Source organism: Amblyraja radiata, chromosome 3, assembly GCF_010909765.2.
Source record: "Amblyraja radiata isolate CabotCenter1 chromosome 3, sAmbRad1.1.pri, whole genome shotgun sequence".
In the NCBI taxonomy this organism is placed as follows: Eukaryota; Metazoa; Chordata; class Chondrichthyes; order Rajiformes; family Rajidae; genus Amblyraja; species Amblyraja radiata.
Genome location: NC_045958.1, coordinates 55,847,774 through 55,866,973, shown reverse-complemented (window position 1 = coordinate 55,866,973; position 19,200 = coordinate 55,847,774). Strand labels below are relative to the sequence as shown.

Genomic DNA, 19,200 nt, shown 5'->3' with positions numbered 1-19,200 from the left:
TCTAAAGTAGGCATTGTAGTCTTTGTTCAAAACGACATTACTACCATAGTCTTAGTCTGCCTATATCCCATACTAATGACAGGGAATGCAGAGGAGCCCAAGTGAACCAAATTATCTTTAATACTCTAATAAACACTCGTTTAAAGGTCATGTTGATGCTTATGAATGCACACAACATTACAGACAGGTCACATTAAAGAGAATATGCAGTTATTACAGAAACACTGCAAAAGGTATTTGTGGATGTTGCTAGGATTGGAAACAAAATGTAGCAAAGAAGGCTGTTGGGAAACTCGAGACAAAATTATGGGGATCCAGGGAAAATAGGAAGGCCCCATGCTACTTGCCCAATAGATTCAAGACATGGGGCTTAGATTAAAGTAGTCAATGTAAGATTAGGGGAGAGTTCTCTCACCCCCAACCCTTTATGGGCAATAGGGGCTGGAACCCAGTGTCTCAGAGGCAAAAACTTGGATGTACACTTGAAGAGTAGTTTCCTGTACGGCAAGAGACCAGGTGCTGGGGAGTTCCTTATTGGGCGATACAGGCTTGAAGAGCCAAGTGGCCTTCTATGGTGTTCTTATAATTACAAAATCCTATGATCTATTGTGATTACTTTTCCTTCCAGCTATCACCTTGAAAACAATCAGTTTCCTAGATCAGAGAGTGGAAGAGAGTCCTCTCACACATGACAGAATGCATTTCTAGCAGGCTATAAACAGGTGCAACAAATCTGGTAGGAGATCATTTTAATATTTAACTGATGTACAGAGCATTGTTCTCATGCTTATCATATTTGTATCTTTTCAATTGAATTTGAGATAGAATCAAATCTCCATCTCAGTGTCATAGATACAGTAAACAGTCAGATCTTTTTCTTCCCCCCATCCCCGAGGAAATGTAAAGGACTAGAGAGCACAGCTTTAAGGTAAGGGAAGAAAATTGTGAAGATGTGCGGGGTTTATTTTTATGAACAGAGTGTGGTGGGTGCCTGGAACACAATGCCCAGGGTGATGGTGGAGGCAGAATCAAAATTGGCATTTGAGACTTCTGCATAGGCATACAGATGTGCCGGGAATGGAGGAATATGGATCACATGCAGGCAGAGGAGATTAGTTTAACTTGGCATCACATTCGGAATGGACATTGTGAGCCAATGGGCCTGTTCCCATGCTGTGCTGTTCTATGGTAGACACAAAATGCTGGAGTAACTCAGCGGGATAGGCAGCATCTCTGGAGAGAAGGAATGGGTGACATTTCGGGTCGAGACCCTTCTACAGACCTTTCTGTATAATTCTGTAGAAGCGTCTCGACCCAAAATGTCACCCATATCTTCTCTCCAGAGATGCTGCATGTCCCGCTGAGTTACTCCAGCATTTTGTGACTACCTTTGATTTAAACCAGCATCTGCAGTTCTTTCTTACACTGTACTGTTCTATGTTGGGCACAAAGCAAGAACAGTGAATCAATTTAGTGTAAAAATATAACTGTTAGGAATTTCAGGCAATTCTTGGCTTCTTTCATTTGTTCTCTTTTAAACATTGAGTTAATATTCACTTCACTTGTTTGTTTTTGCTTTGTTTTTCTGTTGTAGAATTATAACCATAGTACCTCTCCATCCCTCATTGCACCACAAGTAGACATTTTATTGTCTGAAACACTGGGAATAAAATAAGGTCTCTTGATAGAATGTTGAACCGTTCAGGATCTACACAATGCACTCAATGTCCTTCCACTGGTAACTTTGTTTCTACCTCAACGGACAGATGTAATCTGCCTCAATAGACAGATGTGGTAAAAGATAAGTGCATGTCGTCCCTTAGAATCTATAGATATTACAACAGCAGTCTCAATGACATAGCGGAAGTGCTGGCTGACCATTGAAACGGATGTTTGTATGATTAAGATGTGATATGTTGGAAGAAAATTGCAAATTGACTTAGCACCTATAACATGGCAAAATATTGCAAAGGTAATTCACAGGAATGTTATACGATAACATTGACACTGAGCCAAATAACATTAGGGTACATGACAAAAAGTCAAAGCAGTACTTTTTAAATAATGGAAAAGATGTACGGGATTTAGAGAGCACTCTACTGCTGAGGATCGGTGAACCATTCAAAATCCGAGAAGCACAAAAGGTTAGCATTAGATCAGTAACCATCATTCAGGATTTCTGAGCTGGGAAAGATTACAAAGATAGTGAAGGGCAAAGCAATGGAACAATTTGAAAATAAGTGATTTTTATTTTAAGATGTGTTCAAGCAAGGTTTGAAAGTAAAGAGTAATGATTTAAAAGTGAGTTGGAATAGAAAACAGATTTTTGGATAATGATGTTCACAAGATGCTGGAAACATATGCCAGCTAGGAGTAAATTGAGTTATCAATAAACACGTATGGTGGAGTCTTTCAGCTGACAATGCTGCGATCAGGATACTATCATCTCTTGCCGGAATAACCACAGTGAAGTCTCTTAGGAGGCTTTTTTTTTCCAAAGTGAGAACATCATTCTATAATCAGCTGTGATGTGAATTTGCCTGTTCTTTCTTCACACCAATGCCAGCAACATGAGTGATCAACCTGCCTTTTTCACTAAGAGTTACCATCTGAGCCTTTCAACACTGACGCATCAGCGGTCACCTCAAATTATATTAGCCAAGTGACATTTTACCAGATTTCACATTAGTGAGGAACTATTCCCAAAAAAGAACAATTTTATATTTGAAATACAAGAACTTTGGTTCCTACATAAACTTTTGGATGTTTCTATTGAACGTGGCAGAATTATTTAAAAAACGTATCCCACTTGGGTCGAGTACCAGGAACAACTTAAAGTTGCTGCATTTAAAAGTACATGCATTTTAAAAAAAAAGTTATGATCACATGCTGAGAAGTATTTATTAACACTCAAATACTTGCTTTATCCGAAGTCATTATTTCATTTCAACCTAATTTAGTATTAATAATATTGGGGAATGGAATGTGGTTTTCAACTTTGTGTGAAACTAGTGTCAAAGAATGCACAGTATAAGATTTTGTCAATCCTTGGGGAAAAGTTAAAATGATCAGCAACCAAGCCCAACTTCCTGTAGAAGACAGGCAGGTAACAAAATGGGCAACGGCTGCAACAAGGTTTGAGAAAGGGGGGAGTATTTACTTTTAAGAGACTAAAAATGTTCAAGGTAAGATAAAAGATTTCTAATTTAAGTTAAAAAAGAAAATCAGTAAACTGATTTATTCTATAATAAAGGTGGACAAAGATGCTCAGTTTTTTAAGCAACTCTTTGGCAGCACGGTGGCGCAGCGGTGGAGTTGCTGCCTTACAGTGCCAGAGACCTGGGTTCGAACTCGATTATGGGTGCTGTCTGTACAGAGTTTGCACATTCTCCCTGTGACTGCGTGGGTTTTCTCAGAGATCTTCGGTTTCCTCCCACAGTCCAAATACATAGAGGTTTGTAGGTTAATTGGCCTGAGTTTGTATACTTGGTATAAGTGTAAAATTGTCCTTAGTGTGTGTAGAATAGTGTCACTGGTCGGCGCAGACCCAGCGAGCCAAAGGGCCTGTTTCCATGTTGTATCTCTAAACCAAACTTTACCTTGAAAGATAGCTGAAATTATTTTTATCCAAATTGGAATTTTCCCCTAGTACTAAGGAAGCAATGCTCCCCAAACTTCAATTAGTGGATTCAGATTCTCAGTTATCTACATTGAGATCTTTACAGTATAACAATGCAAACCAATAGTATTCCATTTTAACAGTACATGTGGGCTTACACAGTATCTATCAATCATTTTACTTTTCCAGTAAATGCCTATTTGAAAGCCATTAATAGATAATGACCCTTTATATATTGATAGATGCATTGTCTTCATCCATCTCAACTTAAATCAGTACCAATTCTGACAATGTTGGAAGAGGATATTTAATCTTCAGATGATGGGGAACAGATAAAAAGCATCAAACTTATGTACTTTGTGCACTAAATCTCAAGTGTGCATCCAAAAATATGGGACGTGCCTTAATCTTTTCCCTTGATTTTTCACAGATTCTCTGACGTATATTATCCAATTAAGAATCTGCAACAACAAACCAAGTATTACATCAGATATACAGGATGAATACAGACCTTTCAACAAACCTCTTTTCTGTCAGAAATCAACACAAAGTGCTGCATGACTCAGCAGGTCAGGGTCCCGACCCGAAACATCACCTATTGATGTTCTCTTGGGATGCAGTCTGACCCACTGAGTTACCCCTGGACTTGTTATTTTTTTCTAAACCAGCATTTGCAGTTCCATGTATCTACTTTCTTTTTTGTCAAAACAATAATGATGTGGCAATGTTGAGACTAAATATTAATAAATTGCTTCATTATGGTCTGAAAACAACAATCATTTAATGTTCAACTTTTCTCCATACAGATTTTCTAACCTTAATTTCCCTGACTCTAAGCATTTTAAATGTTGCATCTACTTACAAATTCAACAACCTTTGTAAATGTATCATCAATATTGAAATCATGTTAGTGTTGCTATTGTGTTTATAGGTAATAAATATTTTCTGTTTTTTGATATACAGTGCATATATTAGTTTTACATCTGATCTGCAATGAGAGTAAAAACAAATTGTTTTGTCGGACTTAAAGTAAAATACTTTTCTTACCTTTGTTTTCAATTTCATCTTTCAACTTCTACATCTTGAACACTTGCCCTCCAGTGTGATTTTAGAAACAACTGAAATACTCAAATGTTGCACTTAGTTCATGGGTTCACCCAATTTAATTGATTTATTCAAACATGAAAATCCTTTTGACCTGGTCAGTTTACATTAAAGATAATCTTCTGCATAAACCGCAATCCTAATTCTATCTACTTATACTTACTAGATTAAGTGGGACCCGTTGGGTCCCAGCATCACATGGGAGGGCTGGTCCCCCAACGCAATATTCCACCTCTCTACCAATTCCAATATTGGTGACCAGTGGGGAGGGGAGGGGGCTTTCTGGAGCGCTAGTATGGGTGTTGTGTGCTGAAGGGACTGGTATCCAGAGGGCTAGTATGGACATTGTGGGCTGAATGGATTCTTGGGCTGGCGGCTTAGTCACTCAAGCCTGTTGTGCTGGCAGCTCACTCACTCACGGCTGGTGGGCTCGCAGTTGACTCACAGCTATTCCTTGAAATTCAATTTCAAGCAGGCACCAAATTCAAGTGCAGTTTCATACCATTTCAATCAGTGTGCAAGGCCACTATAGACAGCGAGTCGTGACCTCTCACTCCCTCATCTTGCAGAGACTGAGCCACGCCCACACTTCCGGGTTTTATAGTTCCCTCCCACCAGAAGGGGCATGGCCTTCATGGCGTTATTGATAGGAGAGAGAATCTCAACATTTTCTAAACACTAATAACTCATTTATTTTTCATTGTTGGGAAAAATCCTCAGCACCTGATGAGCGGAGGGGGACTCTGAGTAAGATGGCCAAAAATCACAGCCGTACGGGGTAGCGTTTTTACTAAAATCAATATAAAGCACAAACAGGATGTGGTCAAGATTAGACTTTTAATTATATAGAAGGCAAGGCAGCTCTAAATAGGCAAGGCAGCTCTACTTAGGCAAGGAAGTTCTCTTTAGCACTTTCAAAACCAAAGGCAAGGCAGCTTGCGTTGGCACTTTCAAAACCAAAGGCAAGGCAGCTCGCTTTGGCACTTTCAAAACCAAAGGCAAGGCAGTTTGCTTTAGCACTTTCAAAACCAAGGGCAATGCAGCTCACTTTAGTAATTTCAAAACTAAAAGCCAACACAGCTCGCTTTAGCACTTTCAAAACCAAAGGCAAGGAAGCTCGCTTTAACACTTTCAAAACCAAAGGCAAGGCAGCTCGCTTTAGCACTTTCAAATCCCAAGGCAATGCAGCTCGCTTTAGCACTTTCAAAACGAAAGGCAAGGCTGCTCACTTTAGCACTTTTAAAACCAAAAGCAAGGCAGTTCGCTTCAGCACTTTCAAAACGAAAGGCAACGCAGCTTGCTTTAGCACTTTCAAAACCAAAGGCAACGCAGCTCGCTTTAGTAATTTCAGAACCAAAGGCAACACAGTTCGCTTTAGCACTTTCAAAACCAAAGGCAAGGCAGCTCGCTTTGGCACTTTCAAAAACCAAAGGCAAGGCAGCTCGCTTAGCACTTTCAAAACCAAAGGCAAGGCAGCTCGCTTTAGCACTTTCAAAACCAAAGGCAAGGCAGCTCGCTTTAGCATTTTTAAAACCAAAGATAACACAGCTTGCTTTAGCACTTTCTAAACCAAAGGCAACACAGCTTTAGCACATTCAAACAAAAACACACTTTTGCATTTTCTAACTACATTTTCAAAGCACATTAAGGGCACTGACAGGTCAGTAAACCCAATCACAGTTTAGTAGATGTGTGTTCAGTGTTATTCATGGCTCAGGCTGAGAATTGTGACCTCTCACTCCCCCATCTCGCTGAGAACTAAGGCACCTCCACACTTCCGGGTTTTATAGTACCTCCGGAAGGGGCGTGGCCTTAAGGCAGAGAATCTCAACATTTTTTAAACACTAATAACTCTTTTATTTTTAATCGATGGGAAAAATCCTCGGCACCTGATGAGCGGAGGGGTCTCTGAGTAAGATGGCCAAAAATCACAGCCGTACGTGGTGGCGTTTCTTCTAAAATCAATATAAAGCGCAAACAGGAAGTGGTCTAGATTAGACTTTTAATTATATAGAAGGCTAGGCAGCTCTAATTAGGCAAGGCCGCACTAATTAGGCAAGGCAGCTCGCTTTAGCACTTTCAAAACCGGTCAACACATCTTGTGTTAGCACTTTCAAAACCAAAGGCAACTCAGCTTGCTTTAGCACTTTCAAAAGCAAAGTCTACACAGTTTGCTTTAGCACTTTCAAATGCAAAATCAACACAGCTTGCTTTAGCACTTTCAGAAGCAAAGTCAACACAGCTTGCTTTAGCACTTTCAAAAGCAAAGTCAACACAGCTTCCTTTAGCACTTTCAAAACCAAAGTCAACACAGATTGCTTTAGAACTTTCAAAACCAAAGTCAACACAGATTGTTTAGAACTTTCAAAACCAAAGTCAACACACCTTTAGCACTTTCAAAACCAAAGGCAAGGCAGCTCGCTTTAGCATTTTCAAAACCAAAGGCAAGGCAGCTCGCTTTAGCACTTTCAAATCCAAAGGCAAGACAGCTCGATTTAGCACTTTCAAAACCAAAGGCACGGAAGCTCGCTTTAGCACTTTCAAAACCAAAGGCAAGGCAGCTTGCTTTAGCACTTTCAGAACCAAAGGTAAGGCAGTTCGCTTTAGCACTTTCAAAACCCAAGGCAGCACAGCTCGCTTTAGCACTTTCAAAACGAAAGGCAACACAGCTTGAGCACTTTCAAACCAAAACACACTTTAGCATTTTCAAACCACATTAAGGGCACTGACAGTTCAGTAAAACCACTCACAGTTTAGTAGATATGCGTTCAGTGTTATTCACAGCTCAGACTGAGAATTGCGACCTCTCGCTCCCCCATCTTGCAGAGAACTGAGGCAGCTCCAAACTTCCGGGTTTTATAGTCCCTCCGGAAGGGGCGTGGCCTTCGGGAGAGAAAATCTCAACATTTAAAAAATATTAATAACTCTTTTATTTTTCATAGATGGGAAAAATCCTTTTGGCCTGCACAGCGGAGGGGGACTGAGTAAGATGGCCAAAAATCACAGCCGTAAGTTGCAGCGTTTTAAAAAAAATCAATATACAGAACAACAGGAAGTGGTCAAGATCAGACTTTTAGTATATAGAAGATTTATTTTATTGTCCTTGGATTAGATTTGCTGATGGACCAGATAGACATCAAGTCAAAATCATATCTAAATGGTATAACAGAGTATTTTGTAAAATATTTTTCCCAGTTGCCACCTTAAATATTATATTTATGGTTTGTTACACCCCTCAGCCATCAGAAAGCAATTGTATCCCATCCCTTCAGACTTCATTTTGCAATTTTCTTCACATGAATGATACACATTTTCAATCAGACAGCATCCTAATGAATGTTTTACTGTTCCTTGGTGTTTAAACTAACTCACTTTCCCCTTAAAGCAAACATGCTGATGAATCTATTTATTCAAGGCTTAAGCAGGAGAACATCTTTTAGATCAGACATCTTAGATGGGACTAATTCTACCCCATTATGATGGGATGGGTTTTAATACAGACTCCACTCTATCTTGACTGGATTAAAAATGTTTGTAAATCAGATTGAGGCACCCAAAACACTGAAATATTCACAGAATTTCCATACAAACCCATGTCTAATATAAGAGAGGATCAAACAGGAGAGATACAGCAGAAGTTGGAATAGGTGGTGGAGATACCTATACAGGCAACTCCAATACAATACTTGATCTTTCTGCTCATGGCTGCACATGTTGTCTGTCACAGTCTCTTTCAGTGAATTCAACAGAAGGCAGGGCAGGTCTTAAGCCAATTGGACCAATTGTTCCCAATTGGGCGCCGCGCCTTAGGCGGCCCCGCGCTAGAGTAATCTACTCTCGGCATGGGTAGATCTACCCCGAGTGGAGGGGGGAGAGAGGGGTGGAGAGAGAGTAGAGGGGTTAAGGGGGAAGAAAGGGGTAGACGGGGAGAGGGGGGGGTGTGAGGGGGAATGGAGAAGGTGGAGGTGGGTCGTTCCCTCACGGTCCCGGAGCAGCGCTCCCGCCCCTCCAGTAGCCGTGCTTCACGCACACAGCCCCGGCTCCACCCCTCTCTCTTCCCGGGGAGACGCGGTGAACAGTACAGGGAGGGCCGGGCCGAGGGTTGGAGCAATGTTTACAAACCTCGGCCTCAGCTCATGCCCGGACCCCGGCATCCGCTCCCGCCGCCGGAAACTCTCCCTCCCTTCTTCTTCCCTTCCCTCCCTCTCTTCCCTTCTTCCCTCCCTCCCCTTCTTCCCTCCCTTCCCTTCTTCCCTCCCTCCCTTCTCTTCTTCCCTCCCTCCCTTCTCTCCTTCCCTCCCTCCCTTCTCTCCTTCCCTCCCTCCCTTCTCTCCTTCCCTCCCTCCCTTCTCTCCTTCCCTCCCTCCCTTCTCTCCTTCCATCCCTCCTTTCTCTCCTTCCATCCCTTCTTTCACTACTTCCCTCACTCCCTTCTTTCTCTACTTCCCTCCCTCTCTTCTCTCCTTCCTCCCTCCCTTCTCTCTTTTCCTCCCACACACACACATAACGCACAGACACCGCACAGACACCGCACAGACACCGCACAGACACACGCACAGACACCGCACACACACACACACACACACACACACACACACACACACACACACACACACACACACACACACACACACACACACACACACACACACACACACACACACACACACACAAATGTAATGCCTGGACTGGTTTTTCATCTACACATTTTGTTTGTTACTTGTAGGCTTACATGTATGCAATTTTATATCAAAATGTAGCTTAGATCTGTTTGGTCCATTAACTCGCAGGCACTTTTTAAGCGGACATTTTGATTACTTTCCATTCTACCATAGAGATATAAAGTCTATAAAAGACTTTATTTATATTTCTGTGATTCTACAGACCTTGGCTGGGAACCTGGGGCTCACTAAAATTGTTCCCAATTGGGTCCCGCACCTCCCTGACAGAAGGACATTTCAGTGCACTTCTGTGAGCTAACAAAATGCAGCTGCTGATGAGTTTGGGTTTCAACCGTTTCTACTCACTGAAGAACTACCATTACACAGCATAACATTTAGATTGGCAAGTTGCATTCAATATATTGTCACAATAGGCTAAAACACCAATCATATCTGCAGCATACTCAATTAGGATAATTTCAAGGGTGATTTGTCTGCTGACAATTGATTTCAGCTTGTGCAGATTAAGATAATTGGGAGAAATGTTGTTGTATTCTTGAGTTATCAGATGTAATAAATTGTCATAATGATTGCCTCAACAGGAAATATAGGGCATTTGAATAAGTGCTATGTGTTGGATGGATCCAGATTTGGGGATTAAATGTCAATGAGTGTCTTAAACTAGGATCTTTCTCTAATTTGGGGAAAAAATAAACTATCTTTCCTGTATTGGGTAATTCAGAAAAGTTCTAGGCTATTTTGGACCAAAGTCAAACAAAAAAAACATTGCAAAATATTGTCAAGAATACAGGAGCTATTACAATAAAAGTCTGTGAACATTAGACATTTAAACTAATATATATCATAATGATTTAATGATGTGTCAAAGGACCTAGAACATGGATAAAGGAGGTGTAAGTACAGATGACTATGCATCTGATTGAATCATGGGACCAGCTCAAGGGCTAAATGGCCACTTCCGCAATGTACATTACTAACTAACATGAAGCACTTAAAAATAAATTAAACAATTACAGCAGTGACCAAATGCAGGAAAGAACAATCAAAAATTCCATTGCAAAAGTCTTACACATCTGTTCAAAGCACAGATAGGTCTTCAATGATGGGTGCTCAATGTTTTGGATATTTGATCGCTGCAGTAACAGTCATTGTCTTTCCACTCCCCCACTTCCTCGCCTCACCTCCACTTGAGGTGAACACCTCCCCTTCGCCATAATTTCACTCCACTTTCCTCTGAGATCACGATACCACCTCTATGAATGGGGACTTGTGACATAGATGTAAATAAATCATTTTTGCAGAATATTTCAATGGGCATAAAACTAATATGTATATGTGTGTGTGTCTATATATATATGAATAAATAAATATATATATGTGTGTGTCAGTGTGTGTTGTCCGCTTGATGACAAAATCCTCTGCAAAACAGTTATGTTATCCAGAAGAAGTAACTAAATATACTCACCAATAGCAGCAATCTTTGACCAGCATAATGCAATCTACTTCATGTAAAGTCATGTCTAGACTCAGCCATACAACATGGAAACAGACCCTTTGGCCCAACTTGTCCCCACTGACCAATATGCCCCATCTACAGTAGTCCACCTGCCTGCATTTGGCCCATATCCATCTAAACCTATCCTATACATGTACCTGTCCAGAAGATTTAATAGGAATCCGAGGCGTAACTTTTTCACACAAAGGGTGGTGGGTGTATGGAACAAGCTGCCAGAGGAGGTAGTTGAGGCTGAGGGCATGTTTCCACACTGTATCACTCAATGACTATGACTCTAATACTGCAAATGTGGCCTCACCAATGTTTTGTACAACTGTAACATGATTTCACAACTTCTATACTCAGTACTCTGACTGATGAACACCAATGTTCTTGACCACCCTATCTACAAGAGAACACCACTTTCAAGGAACTATGTACCTGCACTCCTAGATACCTCCACTCTACAACATTCCCTAGAGCCTTCCCATTCACTGTGTAGGTCCTGCCCTAGTAAGAATTCCCAAAATGCAACACCTCGTAATTCCATGTACTAAACTCCATCAACCATTCCTCAGCCCACCTGCCCAACCAATGCTGCAATTTTGGACAACCATCCTCGCTATCTCCAATAGCCTCCACTTCAGTGTAATTTGCAAACTTACTAATCATGCCTTCCACTTTCTCATCCAAATCATTGATACAGATGACTAACAACAATGGGCCCAGCACTGAACTCTGAGGCACACCATTAGTCACAGACTTCCAGTCCGAAAACAACCTTCCACCATCACCCTAGTTTCCTTTCATGAAGCCAATTTTTTCTCCTGTCAGCTAGCTCTCCATGGATCCCATGCAATCTAACCTTCCAGCACAGCCTACCTTGTGGAAACCTGTCAAATACCTTACTGAAGTCCATATATTCAACATCTACAGCTCTGCCCTCATCAACACCCTTTTTGGTGAATTTTATTTTTTCAAAGCATGGTGCAATTGTTGTTTTGAGATGATGAATCCTTTCATCTAAATATATAAATTTGAGCATTGTACTCAGGGATACTTGTAAACATGTAATGACAAACATTGAAACATCAGCTGCAAAAAAGTCAAATATTCCAAAATGTTCTAAGCTAGAATGATGACATCATTACATATAATTCTTATAACTTGTACTTGAAAGCATGATCAAAATGGAGTCCCCACACAACAAAACAAAATCATATTTTGAAGTAGGTTCCTGCCTATGTCATTCTTTTTAATTTTTGCAATGGCGAAGCATACATACAAAGGATAATGAGTGTCACGGGTAGATAGAGTCACCATCACTGATTAAACAAAATGTTGATTAAAGAAGCATTAAATTACGCCAAATTTGGGTGAAAAGTATCAGGTTCAATACTGGGGTACTACATGAAGATTGCATTGCTAAAATTTCCTATTTGTGATTTTCATTACAATCTCTTAATTTGCTGTTCTTTGTGTCCCTCACAGTTGTTAGATGTATAAGGATGGAGGCGTATGTTCATATCAGGTCTGTCAGGCCAGATGGCACAAGGACCATGGAGCTGCAGCTCTACCCTGACAGCAGGACTGGCTCACCTGCCGCGGAACCAGGAAACCAGCCCGGAGAGGGATGCCGCCAAACAGAGTCCCTGCTTGGCCCTGAGGAATGATAAACCAGAGAGGAGGTGGAGGGAGCCGGGAATGGTGGACGCAAGAACAAAGGGCCATTAAGAGGGTCTGGGTTTCTTACATTCTGCGACCTCAAGGTTGGCTGCGGAAGATGTCCCCGGGGCATAAAGGCTGAATGGTGGCTGGGCAAAGAGAGAGATGGTTCACTGGACGATCTGGATCAATGCAACAGCTGCAATGGGCCTTTCTGCCCAGCTGCAACCTGAACCTTTGCCAAAAAATGGAGACTCATGTATCTGGTCCCAGTGGTCTATTTCTAAACATTTTCTACTGATTATGGGATTGTGCCTGTGTATAGTAATAATTTACTGAACTGTATGCAGAAAAGAAGAATTTCACTTACCTCGGTTCATGAGATAATAAAGATTCATTGAACCATTAAACCATAGTATTTGGTCCTTAATCTAATTCACTTGACATGCCATATGAAGTTAAATTGGCAAAATATTGGTACTAGAGTTTCATCGTCCTGGACAGACAATCACCGAAAATAAAACAAGAGCAAGAATTTTTGAATATTTATTAAAAAAGAAGAAAGCTGTTTAGCTTAACATTATCCATGCTGGTCAGAAAGAACCACCCACATCCTGTCAGATCCTTTATGTTTATATTTTTGATCTTCATGTATTTACACATCATACCCTCTCTTTTTTAAATTTCCACGTTTGCTTCACTGATACACTTTTTTTTCTCACAGGATATAGAGTCATAGTCAGAGAGTGATACAGTGTGGAAACAGGCCCTTCGGCCCAACTTGCCCACACTGGCCAACATATATTCAATATGTAAAATAATCTTCCAGATTTTGCCCGTTCCACCTTGTTATTTAAGGGTTTATAGATTTACCAGAGCTGACTTTTCCCAAATTTTCCATTTTCTCTTATTTTCTAATTTGACAACTCCCATTGGTACGGAACATTTGCATTTTTCAGCTTGAAATTGTGCAATATGGTGCATACTGCAGCGAGTCTTTTAACTTACACTTGAATACAATATATATGCTTTAAATTGGAGCATTTTTGAAAGGGGGGAGGCTGTGCGATCACTGATCACTGGCCTTGGGGGTACCCGGTGAGGGAGTCGAGCAACCGAGTGGGGAGAGGGTGTGGAAGAAGGGTGTCCCCCCTCCCATGGTAGGAACTTTTTAAAATTTGATGTATTAAAATCATGTTTTAGTGCACTGTAGAAGTATGATTTCAATGTTTTTTGTATGAAGTATTTTTAAGAGGTAACTTTTTAAGGAGTAACTTTATCCACACAAAGGGTGATGGGTGTATGGAACAAGCTGCCAGAGGAGGTAGTTGAGGCAAGGACCATCCCAACATTTAAGAAAAAGTTAGACTGATACATGGATAGGACAGGTTTGGAGGTATGGACCAAAAGCAGGTGGCGTAGCTGGGACATGTTGGCGGGTGTGGGCAAGTTGCACCGAAGGGCCTGTTTTCACACTGTATCACTCTATGACTACATTATACCTCCACCATGCATGAATGCTTCAAAATCAAGTGATCGAGTTTTATTGCTATATACTCAAGCATGGAAACATAGAAAATAGGTGCAGGAATAGGCCATCGGCCCTTCTAGCCAGCACTGCCATTCAATATGATCATGGCAATTCATCTAAAATCAGTACCTATTTCCTGTTTTTTCCCCATATCTCTTGATGTCGTTAGCCCCAATAACTAAATGTAACTCTCTCTTGAAAACATCCAGTGAATTGGCCTGTACTGCCTTCTGTGGCAGGGAATTACACAGATTCACAACTCTCTGCGTGAAGAAAGTTTGTTCTCATCTCAGTCCTAACTGTTCCCCCCTTTATTCTTAAACTGTGACCCATGGTTCTGAGCGCCCCCAACATCGGGAACATTTTTTCTGCAGTTACAGTAAGTGAAAATCTAGCAGGCAAGCAGGATGCTTTCACCAACCACCCCCATTTGAAGTCCACTATCTTCCATCATTTCTACCCAGTGCTTGGTACTTACTTCCAGCAGCCACTGGTTGTCCTCCAGGATGCACCGAGCCGTAGCCTGATCCATGCCGGTCACCTGGGCAAATTCGGCACAGAGACTCTCTCTCTCTCCCCCCTCTCTTCCGCTCTCTCTTCTCTCAACCCCCCTCTTTCTCCCCCTCTATCTCTCCCCTCCCCCTGTCTTTCCCCTCTCTCTCTCTCCTCTCTCCCTCTCTGTCTCTCCTCTCCCCCATCTCTCTCCCCTGTCTCCCCCCTCTCACTCTCTGCTCTTCCCTCTCTCTTCTCTCTCCCCCTCTCTCTCTCCCCCCCTCTCCTCTCTTCCTCTCTCTCTCCCCTCTCTCCCTCTCTCTCTTCCCCTCTCTCCCTCCCACCTCACTCTCCCCCTCTCTCTCGTCCCCTCTCTCCTCTCTCGTTCCCCCTCTCTCTTTCCCCCTCTCTCTTTCCCCCTCTCTCTCTCCCCCTCGCTTCCCCCTCTCTCCCCCTCTCGCTCTTTCTCCCTCCTTATCTCCCCCTCTCTCTCCCTCTCCCTCTCCACACACTCTCCCCTCTCTCTCTCTGTGTCTCTCCTCTCCCTCTTCCCCCTCTCTCTCTCTCTCTTCTCTCTCCTCCTCTCTCTCCCCCATTTCTCCCTCTCACCTCACCCCCCCCCTGGCTCTCTCTCTCCTCTCTCTGTCTCCTCTGTCCCTATCTCCTCTTTCTCTTTGCCCCCCCCCCCACCTCACCCTCTCTCTTTTACCACCCCTCTCTCTTCCCCCTCGGTCTCCCATTCTCTCCTACCCTCTCCTCCCCTCTCGCTTCCCTCTTTCTTCCCTCTCACCCCTCTCTCTCTTCCCTCTCTCTCTTCCCCCCCTCTCCCACCTCACTCTCCCCCCTTTCTCTCCACCTCTCTCTCCCCCCCTTTCCCTCTTCTCTCTCTCTCCATTCACTCCCCCTCTGTCTCTCCCCTCTCTCTCCCCCCACTGTCTCCCTGTCTCCTTCCCCCTCTCTCTCTCTCTGTCTCTCCACCTCCCTTTGAGAGTCTGTCCCTTCGGCACAGAGACTCTCGCGGTAGCGGCAGTGGCGCAACGCTTCCGACGGCTCCGCGGCCCGGGACACTCGCACTGTCCGGAGTGCTCCATGGCTGGAGTTGCAGCGTCAGCCCCGCAAACACTCGACAGCGCCGCAAACACTCGAAAGTCCCGGCTCCCCGCATCTGTTCCCGCCGCTGGTTCTGCTTCCATCCCCCCCGCAGCCCCGCTCTCCAACACCCGCGGACCATGCAGTTTATCCGAGTTTTGACATTTTCGTTGATCACAAAATTTCTCACCACTGAGCGTGAGAAATTTCTGATGAACGTGAGGGCGTGAGAGTTTGCTTGAGGGCGTGAGTCTCACGCTCAAAGCGTGAGAGTTGGCAGCCCTGTGTATATATATATATATATATATATATATATATATATATATATATATATATATATATAAATAATAGAGTCATAGAGTCACACAGTGTGGAGACAAGCTCTTCAGCCCAGCTTGACCATACCGACCAACATGTCCCATCGACACTAGTCCCACTTGCCTGCATTTGGCCCATATACATCTAAACCTTTCCTATCCATATTATAGTGGGGGAAAAAAGAATCTACATGGAATCTATCACGAACAATCGATTGGGTATTCATTGAAAATCATAATATTACCTAATACGATATAAATCTGCGTGGTGCAATGGCTTTACCATTGGCAGCATCAGTGATGACTCCTTCAGAGGAAAACTGTAGATTTGTACCCCATGTAGTACTCTCAGACTGTTGGAGAGGAGCATATGGAATGGCTATAGGCCCATACAGGAGAAACACTCCCTGTTGCACCTGCTGCATATTAAGGTTAGTTTTGCAGCTCTATTTAGTACTGCAGGCTCTTTTCTCCCTGTTATGTTAGGCTTACTCTCCTTCACTCTTTGGAGGCCTTAATGGAGTTTGGAGTTCCCCTGATTACAATCTTCAACCGCTGCCTCCGGGTAGTTTACCTTCAAATCGAGCTACAAAATCAGCTACACGATCAGCCATGATCACAATGGATGGCGGTGCTGGCTCGAAGGGCCGAATGGCCTCCTCCTGCACCTATTTTCTATGTTTCTATGTTTCTAAAATGGCCTCTTCCAGTTGTTTTTGAAGCAGAGGTGTGGGTGACCAATTGGGCTTCTTGCCTGAGGTGAATTCTCTATTGGAAATGTCTTTGGGAAGTCTTCCATCGTTCATCCAGTGAATATTCCTGAGCCTTCATTAGCACCTTTGCCTGAGCAATATGTCTGTTCCAGTGCTCCATATGACCTAGGATGTCAGAACTTATGACAGATTCAAAGGGTCAATGAGCATCTTAACTTTGGTGTAATTTAAGCTTGTTTTATCTCCCATAAAGTCACAATGCTGAGAATGAGTATAATTATGAGGTTCGCCGAGCTGTGCACATTGACAGTCCAGATTGTCCAAGAGCTGTCTACAATGTCTAGATATGCCGGGCTATCAGAAAACATGACAAGTGGTGTACTTTAGGCCATGAATGATCCAAATAATACTTGTGGGTGTGAGAATTGGCCACTGTGACTGAAAAATAACTGAATGTAATCCACCTTTGCTCGAAGGACCTGTGACAACTTCATCATGTAAGAATAAAGGTTTGTTTTGTAGTTAGCTGCGGAAGTCATGCTCTAAATAGAAAATGTAACAATCGAGGTGGTATTTTAAATTCAACTGCTGGATTATTGTTTCAGCAACAATAGTGTGATAACCCAGGATGTTTTACTGAAATAGCCAAGTATAGATTTCTAATAAAATATCCTATTTTCTGGCTCCCAAAGCTTCACAACAACATATAAACAATAAGATGGGAGTGTGATAGCATCTGCTCCACTCGCCCGAAGGGATGAAGCTCCAACACCATTCAAGAAGATCAATGCCATCAAGGACAACACTGTTCATTTGATAAATACCCCATTGAGAAGTTTACGCATACATCCATCTTGTATCGGCACAACACGGCTGCACTGTGCTTTGTCCAAAAGACTGCACTGCAGGAAATTGCGACTAACTACAGCAAACAATTATGTTTTAATCACACAACATAACATGTGCATCACCAGCAAGGTTCACATTTATTGTCCATTTTTAATTACTGTTTAGCAAATAGCGAGCTGCCCTAATGAAAGGCAGAACTTCGTGTGGTGAATATTGTTCATTCATTTCTTAAATCTGGGTTTTGCAGGATGTGCCAGCATTTATTGTCTATCCATAATTACTCTTGAGCAGGTTGAGGTGAGCCACCTTCTTGAATCAATAGAAAATAGACAATAGACAATAGGTGCAGGAGTAGGCCATTTGGCCCTTTGAGCCAGCACCACCATTTAATGTGATCATGGCTGATCATCTCCAATCAGTACCCCGTTCCTGCCTTCTCCCCATATCCCCTGACTCCGCTATGTTTAAGAGCCCTATCTAGCTCTCTCTTGAAAGCATCCAGAGAACCTGCCTCCACCGCCCTCTGAGGCAGAGAATTCCACAGACTCACCACTCTCTGTGAGAAAAAATGTTTCCTCGTCTGGTTCTGGACTCCCCCAACATCGGGAACATGTTTCCTGCATCTAGCATGTCCAAACCCTTAACAATCTTATATGTTTTAATGAGGTACCCACTCATCCTTCTATCGCTGCAGTGTTCCTTTGAAGTTGCTCAATGGTGCTGCTCGGGAGGAAGCACCAGGCCTTCGACCCAGCAAAATCCGATGAAGCAAAATGCTATCAGATCAGCATGGCTTGTGACTTTGAAGCTGCAGATGGTGGAATTCCCATTCATCTACTATCTCTGTCATGAGTTCATAAGTTCATAGGTTATAGGAGCAGAATTAGGCCATTCGGCCCATCAAGTCAACTCCACCATTCAACCATGGCTGATCTATCTTTCCCTCTCAACACCATTCTCCTGATTCCCCAACCCTGTGAAAAAAAAGTGCATTCACCGTATGCATTCCCCTCATGAACCTACATACTGTACCTCTATAAGATCACCCCCCAGCTTTGTGTGCTCTAAGGAACAAAGTCCTCTCCCTATTGCTCAGGCCCTTAAGTCCTGGCAGCATCCTCATAAATCTTCTCTGCACTGTTTTCCGCATAATAACATCTTCCCTTACCATTCATTGTGAAGGTCCTGCCCTTGTTTGACTTCCCAGAATGTGACCCCCTCATACCTCTCTAAAGTAAAATCTATTACTCATTCTACGATCCGCTTGCCCAGCTGATTAAGATTCTGTTGTAATTCTTGGTAACCATTTTCACTGTCCATGAAACCTCCTATTTTAGTGTCATCTGCAAACATACTAATCATGTCTTGTATACACTCACCAAAATCATTGAAATCACAGATGACCAAGAGTAATGGGCCCACCACCATTTCTTGAGGCACACCACCAGTTACAGGCCTTCGGTCCATAAAACAATGTTCCACCACTACCTCTGCTTCTTCCCATCATGCCAATACTGGAGTTGTTTCATTTTGGTATATATGACACTGAAACACTTTTGATTCTTGACATTCACATGGACTGCTTCATCATCTAAAGTTCTGCATCATCAGCACACAGTTCGCCTCCAAGATTTCACAATGTTT

At 42.6% G+C, this 19,200-nt stretch overlaps 1 long non-coding RNA gene across 1 annotated transcript; it reads left to right on the top strand.

The window, feature by feature from the left end:
* The first annotated feature begins 7,690 nt into the window (after positions 1–7,690).
* LOC116971030 lies at positions 7,691–12,975 on the top strand. The gene is made up of 2 exons (XR_004411383.1): positions 7,691–7,731; positions 12,392–12,975. It is a non-coding gene; the product is annotated as an uncharacterized LOC116971030 (long non-coding RNA).
* The last annotated feature ends 6,225 nt before the right edge of the window (positions 12,976–19,200 follow it).